Here is an 11,213-nt window from a genome sequence, read left to right on the forward strand (position 1 = left end):
TCCCACCTGTAGGGGTGGGGTGAGGAGTAAAGATCTCCTTGGCTCCTTCCACCTCTCTCAGCCACCCCAGAACACCTGGGAACGCCATCCATGATCAGGTCAGTCCCAACTCAGCACAACGGGCTGGTGCTCCCAGCCAAGGAGGCCCCAGGTGCCATCCCAAAGACCAAGACAATGGGATTGGGTGGGGTTGCTCCCCCAGAGTGCCTGTGTGGGAGGTCACTGGGTGGCCCTCTATCTCCTCCACGAAGGGACCCTTCCTCAGAAATGTCCTCCTGGGTTTGAACAGACAACAGGGAAAGAGCACCCCTGTCCCACAAAGTCACCCACTCCTGCTTCCTCTGTCCTCACTAGAGACAGAAGGGAATGAATATGCCTAGCAAGAGGGATTCAGGTTACACGGCAGGTAGGACTTCCCAACAAGACCTGGGAGGGACCCTCAGGGGTCAGGGGAACCACAGTCAGAAGGAGCTGGGACTGTGCTCTTGACCCCATTTTCCCCCCTAACACATCTGTATCCAACATGCTCCCCTCAAAGACAGTTCCCTCTCGTGCTGTAGGGAGCTCCTGCTGGAAAGTGTGAGCCGAGTCCAGATGGCTGGCACCTCTTAAGCTCTCTGCCACCCTCTAAAACGTCCTTCCTCCCATCTAACCACAATCCTTCCATGGAATTATGGTTTGAATCCCAGAATTTTTCTAAATAAAAAGGCTTAAGATAACACACATGGTACAATTCTAACAGCACAAAAGGGAAAATATGTCTCCTTCCCACCCTCTTCCCAGCCACCCACCTCTTCTCCCAAGAGGAAACCGCCAGTCCCCTTGTCCTCCCTGAGACACTCCATATGCATCCGAGCACAAATGTCTATACCCCCTCCCCATTTAAACAGTGACCACAGCATTTTTAGCTCCTCTAGGCCTCTAGCCTGAGGTCAAGAGGAACCCCAGGGGATCCTTGAATCTGCTAAAATTGCATGCAGAACGCTGGCACTGTTTCCAGGAAGAAGAAACACATTAGGAGCCACCCGGTCTAGCCCAGCTCCTCATTCCACAGAGGAAACTGAGGCCAGAGAGGGGAACGGCTGTGTCCAGCGTCCTCAGTATGGTAGAGGCCCATTAGGAGATTCTAGGCTCCCCCAACCCACATGCCGCGGAGCCCGTGTTCCCCCACAAGGACAGGGTCTAGGAGGGCTGACTGGGAGGCTGAGGATGCAGCCAGGACAAGGCAGTTGAATTTGCATCACAATCTGGCATATTGAAGGGGCTGAGCCTGTGCTCAGCAGGCCAGGCCAGTGTGTCTGAGGTTCCCAGCCCTCCTTTCAGGACCCTTTCTGCCACCGGGCCTCACAAGTACCCACTGCGGACTGCAGCCCCAGGGGTTGGTCCCTGGGGAGGAGAGGTGAAAGAAGAGAGGATCTGGCCAGGGGTCAGCATGAAGGAAGTTGCCCAGGTCAGCTCCACCTGCTTTTGTTTGGACCCCAGAGCCTGAGCATCAATCTTCATGGCCCCCTTACCCTCTGGGTGTTGGGGGGCCTGAGCAGGGAGAGGCAGCTGGCGATTGAGGCCAGCCCTCTGCTTCCACTAGTGGCCTCTTGGCTTGAAAGCGAGGCTCCTGGTGAAGGAGTTGCGGCAGGCACGAGGAGGAGGGAGGAAGGACTCCTCTGAGCACAGGAAAAGAAAGCAGGGCACCAGCGACAGCAGGTGGAACAGGAGCGACAGAGGGTGGGCTGCCTTTTGGAAACAGAAAGACCCAGACCCAGACAGGGGCAGAAGGGCTGGGGAGCGGCCCCTCTCTAACAGGGATGCCAGGACTAGGGTGGGAGGGTCCAGGCGGGACACTTTGGAATGTGCTCTTAGAGTCCCACTGAGCATATGCAGATAAGGCCTGTCTGTATGCAAATGAGACTGTCTGTATGCAGATGAAGAGAGAGGGCATTCTCTTCTCAGGGTTACCATAGAGCCCACCCCCACCCCCTGCCCTCAGGGCCCCAGCTGCAAGGCAGCCTGGGAAGAGGCCAGGCCCAGGGAGGGGCAACTTGCAATAGAAGGTTAGACTTCAGGAAGGACTTACCAAAGGAAAATGTCCAGTTCTGGGAAAGGAACTGGAGATGAAATGGGAATATAGAGAGGCTGCTGAGAGAGCCAGGCAAAAAAAGATGAGGGTGGACCAAGAAAGAACATCTCAGTCACACGGAAGCACAGGCAGAAAGCTTTGAGAGGGAGGCAGGAAGGAAAAGAACTTCGACTGAGCATCCACTCCATGCCAGGTCCCACATGGAGTGCCTTCCACTCACAGTCTCACTGGATCCTGGTGATAACCTGTGAGGCCTTCCACAGACAAGGCCTGGACAGGCTGACAGTCAAATCCACGTCACACAGTTTTCGAACGGCGGGGCCCTGGCCTGTGTGACCTTCTTGCTCTGTCCTGGCAGGTGGAGACTGGAATGGCTCCTCCTGACCTGAGGGGAGGTGAAGGGCCTTAGGGGCTTGGGGCTGTGCCTGAGTGAGGGGCACTGATACACCCCGAGAGGAACTCAGCCTGGGTCTCAGGACCAAATAGGGCCTGCAGAGGGCTGTGAACTAGCAGTGGAGACTGGGGTGGGGCTGTTGAGGGTAGTGGAGTGCGAAGAAACCAGGAGGGGGACATCAGGGGTAATACAGTGGGGGAAACTGAGGCCCAAAGAGATTGAGAGGGTTTGCCTCCTCACTCAGCAGATCCAAGTCCAAGCTGGGCCTGAACCCTGGGCACTGGGCCCCCAGCCCAGGGCCCTTCCTGGCAGTGCAGAGGCCGGGAGAGGGGGTGTCTTTGAGAATAGCCTCTCCTCTTCCTCCGGTGGCCCCCGGCCCCCCACATCCAATGGTGTAGCCAAGGCCTTTGTGGGGAAGCCGTGGGGAAGAGAGGCCCCTTGTTGGCCCATTCATCGTGCCGGAGGCTCCGCCAATGCCAGTCCCCGGCCCCGGCTGGGTTCTTCTTCCTGGGGGTGCCAGCCGGCCCCCACCCGCTGCCACAGCCCGCTCCCCAGCTCTGTCGTTTCCTGGAGCCTCAGGGCTTTGGCCCTGGTCCCGGCTGAAGGATGGCGGGGAGCCCCAGCCTCCGCGCCCCCCGCACCTCGCCTTTCACATGCTGGCACCAGAGCCGTGGGAACGCTGGATGGCAGCTGGGCACCGATGCCCGGCTCTGCCCACCCCCGGCCCGGCCAACCTCAGAGAGGGGAGAAGAACAGGCTGCCCCCAAAAAATGCCCCTCCAGGATGGGGCCCTAGAAATCCTTAGCACTAATTATGAATCTGGGGACAAACAAGGCATTTGCAAGTCAATTAGTGACAGAACTTTCCCAGGAAAGCGCTTCATCTAGGCTCAGCTTCAGACAGAGCCACATGCTGGGTCATCTTGTCCCTCCTCCTGCCTCTGCCCTGCCTGAAGCTCAGGGATAGAGGCTGGCCCAATGTTCTGCCCGTCCCTATGGGGCTGAGGGTGCCAGAGCCCTGAGTGGGCATGCGGGGCAGGAGGGCAAGGCTGCCCTCTGCCAATGTCAGCTGGAGGTCACTATAGAGCTGCCACCAGGAGACATCCTGTCAGGACCCTGGCCTCAGTTTCCACCTGCGACAGAACCTGGCGAGTTCCTGGACGGGAACTGCCAAGGAGACAGCTGGCTTGGACAGGGTGTCATGGGTGGGTTGACAGGAAAATAGAAGTCATTGTGAAAGGGCCAGGGGGAGATGCTTTCCAGAGAACAGAGAGAAACTAGGACAAGAGGAGGCCAAGGGGGAGACAAATGGTCCCAGCTCATGCTCAGGCAGGAGGCACGTAGCCTCAGGGGGTCTGCTACACCCACGGGAACTTCCGTGGACTGGCCCGCCACCTGGGGCCACTTTGCACGGAGAGGGAGACAGAGCACGTGATGTCGCTCCTCCCAGACTGGGAGGCCTTTAGCTGGGAAAGGGGCTCTCTGCTGAGAGGACCCCTTAATTGAGGGAGGGAATGGGGCCCTTCGGGGCAAAAGCCCTAGAGCCAGCCTCGCCATCTGAGAGGGAGATTAAGGGATTATAATTAAAACGCGTTTGAGGGACTCCGAGCAGGTGGGTTGGGGCTGGTGCTAACGATCTAATTGCTGCCTTTCGCTGGGCTTTCGCCTGGGCCTGGCTGCTGGGGCTCCGTAATGAGCGCGGGTTAGGGAGCGGGGGTGGTTTTTTTAAGGAGGGCGGTTGAGAAGAGGCGGAGTTGAGGGGCCAGGAGGGGAAGTCTTTTTCTTCACTTTGAACACCCCAGCTCACAGGGTCCCTGCCGGCCAGGCTCCCCCTACCGCCCTCCCTGAGAAGCCAAGAGGGAGGCTGCAGCATCAGGGAGTTAGGGGAGGCCTGGAGAAGAGTTTTCTGGGCCAGGAATGAGCAAAGAGGGTACTTGAGTCCCCACCGAGAGGGGACATTGAGACTGGGGATGTTAGGGTGTCCTCGGAATAGGGGTGTCCTTGGAACAATTATAGCAGTCAATTTTAACTGAAGATGTACTCTGTGTCAAGCATCACACTAAACACCTTATAAACATATTTAACTCTCACACCCACAGTAAAGTGGGTCTCCCCCTCCGGACTTAGACTTATCTTTAGAGCCGGGCCCAGCCCCCTAGCTCAGCAGACACCAGGAATCCCACTGACCAGGGGTGGCCCCTTTCAGACCCTTCCTTCTTTCTAGGGAGGGACAGATGGGCAAACCCTCTCCAGACTCTGAGAGACCTCAGACTGAGGGTCAAGAGCATGCAGGTTGCAGCCCAAGGACCCCCAGCTGCGAGGCCAGCCTCATCTAGGCAGTGCAGCCTCCTCTCCTGCCTCTCGTGCAAGAAGCACACAAGGGACCTGGACACACATCGGCATCACACCCCTGAGCCCTGCACATGCCATTCCCTCTCCTTAGAAAGCCATCCCTCCGGCTCATTTTCTGCCCTTCTGAGAGGTCTTCCTCCCCCCTCCATCCCCGGAGCTCCCTTTGAGTTGGGGGTTATCTCTGGCCACCCTAAGCCTGGATGAGAGGGTGCTTGCCATGCATTTGGGAAACAAATGTACGTCCTGGGGAGGGGTGGGTGTTTACTTTTATAACAAAAAGTCCGGAGACAAAGTATCTCGGAGGATACGTGAGACACCAGGACATCGGCTGTCTCTGGGATGGGAACAGGGTGGAGGAGACAGAGGCAAGAGGAAAACCTCTTACTGGAGAGTACACCATTTTGCACCTCTGAAGTTTTGTGCCTTTGAGGTGAAGAAATTACTTATTCAGAAATAAATCTAATTTAATTTAAAATATTAATTATTGCATCTCTCTTAAAGGCTGGGGAAGGACAGTGTAAAAGGCCAGAGTATAAGAGAACCCCTGAGACTCCTCACTTGGGAGGAAACAGTGGAATTTCAGTCCCTTCTCTCTGCTTCCCCCTTCCTTCTTCCTGCTTCCTGCTCCTGCTTCCCCTGAGGCCAGTGGGGCCTGGTTACTGTGCCCCACACTCTGCTCAGATCCTCCAAGAGCCTTTTGGGATTGGCCCGGAGAGCAGAGGTGCTTCCCCGAAAACCCCCTCCCTATGCAGTTGGCATTGTGGGCAGAGCACCTGGACTCTCATCAGCCCTGTGCACGGGGGCAAGTCACTGAAGCTCCCTGAGCCAGCGTCTGCCCCTGGAGGGTGGGACAGTGATGGCCTGGCGGCTCCCGTACTGAAGCAGAGACCTCTCCTGGAGAGCCGGGGGCTGCTGCTCACCCTCCTCTGTCCATGCCCGAGGGAGTCTGTCTGCCCAGCCTGAGCCAGGGCCCTGCTCGTCTGCTGTGTGCTCTCTCCCAGGCTGCTTCCCCTCTCTGCACATCAGTGTCCCATCTGGGACACAGGTCATCCCTGCCCCTCCTCTCCCTGTTCGGCTGAGGATAAAGGCTCTGGACACCCAGTCTTAGCATTCTGATCTGCAAAATGGGGACACAAACAGTAGCTATTTGCCAGAGCTGTTGGAGGAATTAAATGAGATAATGTATGTAAAGTGCTTGGCGCAGCACGGCATGAAGCGGGGGCTTATAAATGGTGGCTATTATTATAGTTATTAAATGGGAGGGACCCTGCAAAATGTGCTAGCCTAGGGAAGGGACCCCTCCTGATTGCTCTGGCTGGGAATAATGAGGCCTTGTGGTAATAGCCCCTCGCACTCCCGGGCCCCTCTGACAAAAGGACGCAGCGGCTGCGGATGGGCCCGACAGAGTGAGAAGTGAATGGCGCATAATGGGACACTTAGGGGCTTAGCCCAGGCCGGGGGTGCTGGGAAGGACCCTCCGACTGTGGCTCCAGGTGCTGAAGGACCCCACAGGCCAGAAACCCAAGACGACAGGCCTTTCTCTGCTTCAAGGCCGCTTGGCCAAGAGCCTTCAGACACAAACCCAGGTCATCTGGGTCTCTGCTGATGTGTACTCAGTGCCTCTAAGTGTCAGCACTGCTCTGCCTACTGGGGCACCGCCTGCACAACAGACCAGGGCCTCTGACCTCAGAAGGCTGGTGGGGGAGACTGACAAGAATCCAAATAAATAAGTAAAACACACAGAGTGTCAGATGGAGAAAAACAGACAAGGAAAGCGGACACGAAAGGATGGGGTCAGACCGTGAACTGCTATTTAAAATAAGGTGCTTAGGGAAGGCTCTATTTTGTTCAACTTTTTCTTGTGGAAAATTTTAAATAGATACAAAGATAAACAGACTAGTATAATGAACCCCTACCTATCTGTCTTCCAGCTTCAACAACTGCCAGTCTTGTTTCCTCTGCACTTAGACCTACTCTCCACCACCTCTCCTGTTGTTCTGAAGCAAATCCCAGACATCTCCTTTCACAAAGGGTGTGATTTGAGCACAGACCAAAGGAGATGAGGAAGCCAGCCTTGTGGTCACTTGGGAGGCGAGCATTCCAGGCAGCCCTGGGCCTGGGATGTGCCTGGGATGGGGCAGATCAGGCTCTCATCTCAGCTTCCCCCTCCTGGCTGTGTTACTTTACACGAGTCTCTCAACTGCTTTGAACCTCAGTTTTGTCATCTGTGAAATGGGGCTGATGCCCTTATCCCACAGGGAATTTGTAGGGGTAAAATGAGAATCCCTGTGAGTGTTTCGTAAAAGTAGAGCAATGGCACAGGGCCGACATCTACTCTCAGGCAGGTCTGGCCCCAGAGAAACTCAGTATCTTCGTAGAGGTGAGACAAGGGCCCACGGTACCCAAACCTAGGTGGGGGTTTGGAAGGGGGTCTGGGACTGGTTTCCTGCAGAAGGCAACCCCCTGAACTGCACTCAGTCCAGCAGGCCACAGCGATGGGGAGGGGACCCGAGCCCAGAGCTTGGCCATGTTACTGGCCCACCCCTCAGCCCCACCCCCCATGGATGGGCACCGGATCCCAGACTGCTGGAGACAAGTGAAGGGCCACAGGCCTGAATGGCCAACTGTTCTCTGAGGAGGCCGGGCCTCCTTTAAACACCCTTATCACCACCTCCACCTCCCTCCCAGGGTGATTATCACCCAGAGGGGCCTTTCCTGGGGGACACAAAGAGACCCTCAACTTCCATCCTCTAGGCAGGATTATGGGCCATTCACACTGAGGGGACCCCAGCCCCACACCTGGCCCTCTCAGGCAGCCCCCGACCGCCCCATTGTCCCAGGCCCGCCTTGCACACGGGTGTCAGTGGCAGGGATGCCCGAGCCCCCCAGCTGGAGCACTACGGGCCCTTCCCCCCCCTCCAGCCGCCTGGAGCCAGGGCTCCATTTGGGGGGAGGTAGCCCGCCATTCATCCCACACCCGCTCACTCGGAATTTCACTCCTCTCAAAAGTCCTTACAGAGTGATGGGAAAATGGGAGGGAATAATTAGGAAAATCATTAGCGTCTCAAGGCCCATCTGAGAGGGATTAAGGGATTAAAAGCCTTCCAACCAATCTCTCCTACTTTAAGGTTGTTGTAGGGGTTTTGTTTTCAGGAGCTTTTTTTTCCTCTTCTTTTTCCCTGGGTTGGAGAGACTAAAGTCTTGGTGGATCCTTCCTTCAAAAGCTGCAGGGAAAAGTCAAGACATTGAGGTCTGGGTGGAGAAGAATCGGGGGAAGCAGGTGTATGGGGGAGGGTGGCTTCCCAAGGTCTCCTGGGCCGCCTTGGAGCACTTCTCGGGGCCTGAGTGGATGGGGAGGGGGCATAGAGGCTGGGCTGGGCCAGAGGGGAAGCCCAGACAGGCCTGCCGGGAGCAGACCAGCTCCCTTGGAAGGCCCCTCACGGGCCCAGCCCTGCCTGCCTGGCCACCTACCACCTCCTCCCAGTCCTAGCTGAGGGCTCAGGCAGCCTCTCCAGCCCCTGATTGGGCCCAACTGAGGCAAACTGGGCCACAGGGCTCCTTGCCACCATCCTGCTCGGGCTGGAGGTCTGGAAAGAGAGGGCAGGCAGGAAGGCAGCATCAACAAAGCCCAGGGGTCTTCTACCATTTGCAGTAGGCGACACACAGCCGCTGTCCTCGAGAGCCCTCGAGATCCCACGGTCCAGTTGGGGTGAGCAGAAAAAGGAACAGCTTGTTACACACACTGTGAGGTGGGCGGAAATGTAAAAGGGGGGGTCTACAGAGGAGGCAGACCTCATCCAGTGCTCTGGAAGAGATGACTATATTTCATTTATGAGCATATTCCTAAGGCCCGGCATCTGATAGATACTCAGTAACTGTGGGGCAAATTTTCCACTCAGAGGCATCATCCCCTTTTACAGAGGGTGTCTCCCTGAAATGGTCCCCTGACCCCAGGAGGAGAAATTCAAATAGCCTAACACCTGGCTTAAGGAATGAGGGGACTCTGGAGAGCGCCGAGAGCTATGGAGTGCTGGGGAGCAGAGGTACACATTAGAGTGTACTCCCAAGCTCTCCCTAGAGGCTTCAAGCACTCCATCCCAACCTATTCCCGAACGTTCTGGTGAAGAGAGACACTGGCGTCACCGTCACGTGGCTCGCTCAGCTCAGTCCCTCTCACACGCAGACGCAGACTGGCTTATCTGCTTCCAGTTTGGGGGCTCCCTGGAGGGAAGGTTGTCCCTCCATTTCTCTAGAAGGCTCAGCTAGACCCCCTCCGAGCCTCTCTACCCACCACCCCTTGCCTCGAAGGGCCTGAGGCAAGGTGAGGCGGGTGGTAAAATGGAGCAGCCTACCCAGGATGGAGGCAGGCAGAAGCCGTCTCTGAGCCCACACCTTGCCAATGGTGCGGGTGATAGATGCTGGCAGCCGCAGCCTGCTACAGCATTAATAATCACGTTTATTAATGGCCTTAATTAGCAACTGCCAACAAGAAGCCCGGTGCTAATTCCACCAATAATCGAGACTTGCGGGGCGTGGACAGGAAGGGTGGGTGCGGGATGGATGGCTTGCAGACACAGTGTTTAGTGCTGGGTCCGGCTACAGCAGAGGCCAGCCTGAGTGGCTGGAGAGATGGGAAGAAGGGGGACCCTGCCCCCCACAGGCTCCCACCCCAGGGTTCTTTGACCCCCCACAGTGCAGCCTCCTCAGATGGTGTTGGGACAAAATGAAGCGTGAGGAATTGCAGGGAGGAGGGGAGACCTCTGTCTGTGCCTTCAGAGCCAGAACACAGACAGCAGCCCATGGGATGAAGGCGAGTCTGTGAAAGCCCGAGTGAAATGAGCTAGAAGGGGATTGGGAACAAGCCCCACAGTGTCCTGGAGCCACATTCCTTGCTCTGGGGAGACGGAGATGGATGGTGCTGAGCTGGGAAGGAGGGGACTCTGGGGTGGGGGGCAGCTTCTCCGGCTGAGGGCTCTCCTGCCAAGAAGAGCAGGGTGGGAAAAGCGAATTTAAGAATCCAGACAATGCCCAGGCGCAACAAAGCCCACTTCCTCTCTCAGCCTCAGAGCCAAGCCGAGCTGCTTGGGTCCTGCCTGGGGACCCAAAGACCAGCCAGAACAGTCCCAGAGAACCCTGGAAATCCAGGCCAGAGAGAGAGAGAGGGCCTCCTGCAGGGCAGGGTCAACCCTGGTCAACCCTCTTCTGGGGATTGCCCAAAGCGAGGGTGCCATCTGCAAATAACCTGGAAGAGGCAGGGATGGGGGTTGGGGGTGGGCAGTGAGCCCTGGGGTTCAGGCAGGTGGAGGCTATAGTCCTGTCTGGAGACGTGGGAGGATGTGGGTTTGGCTTCTTTCAGGGGTGGCTTTTAGGGTCTCTAGAGGAGTTTCCATGAGGCTGGGTAGCCCCAGGTCAGAATGCTTTGGATGGATACCGGGTTGGAACGGAGACCTGGACACGAGAGCAGCTGGGTAAGAAGCTGCAGGAGGGCCCACTCCCAAAGGTGCGGGAGTGGGGGACGACAGAACACCGCTTCCCTAGCAACATGAAATGTCTCAGCCCCAGCCCACATACCCCAACTTCCCTCTTATCGGATAGTCTCCCAAATGCCGTCCCACGAGGCATCCTCTGCCCCAGCCCACCTCCACCTCCCCAGGATGGGGTTGCCATGCAGGTTTCACCTGGATCCTCACAGAGGCCAGGAGGACAGAAGGGAAGAGTTCCAGCTCAGGGGAAGGCTGGGCCAAGCCAGAAACGAACAGGTCTCTGAGACAGCACTAGGCCCCCCGCCTCCTGGAAGACTGTCTGCTCTACCAGCATCTTCTCCCTCCTCCTCCCATTCAGCCCTCTCCTGCCTTTCTAGGACAGAAGACCTACACTGCCTGGGACGGTTCTCATTTTGGTGTTGCCCTGATTGATTTTCCCTGAAAACCATTATGAGTTCTGGAAGCATCACTGCCTCAAGGGCCCAAGTGCCATCGCTGAAACAGCTTCTCACCTGAGTGGCATCAGCTCCTTGATCATGAGTCTTGGTGGGAGTTTAGGAAAGATGGACTCAGGTCCCGCACCTGGCTGAGTTGCAAACTCAACTACTGGAGCTCAGCCTGTAAGTGCCCAAGAGCCGGGGGCTGAGATCCCAGCTGGAATGGATTCCGCTCCCAGCAGAGAGCTCCCTTGCCCACTGTCCAGGTATTTCCTCCAGTGTTGGACCGGTACAGTCTCTTAGATGGACACGGGCTCCTGAGCTGGGGGTAGAGGGATGCACTTCTTTCACTTGTGGGAGGGAACTTGCAGCAACCCCCAGCTCTGCATCATTGGAGAAGTTTATTTCAGTCCTGCCATGGCTCCCAGTAAAAGGTGGGACTCCTTAACTGGTGGTGGACTGTGGAACGCAGCA

Source organism: Equus caballus, chromosome 5 (assembly GCF_041296265.1).
Source record: "Equus caballus isolate H_3958 breed thoroughbred chromosome 5, TB-T2T, whole genome shotgun sequence".
In the NCBI taxonomy this organism is placed as follows: domain Eukaryota; kingdom Metazoa; phylum Chordata; class Mammalia; order Perissodactyla; family Equidae; genus Equus; species Equus caballus.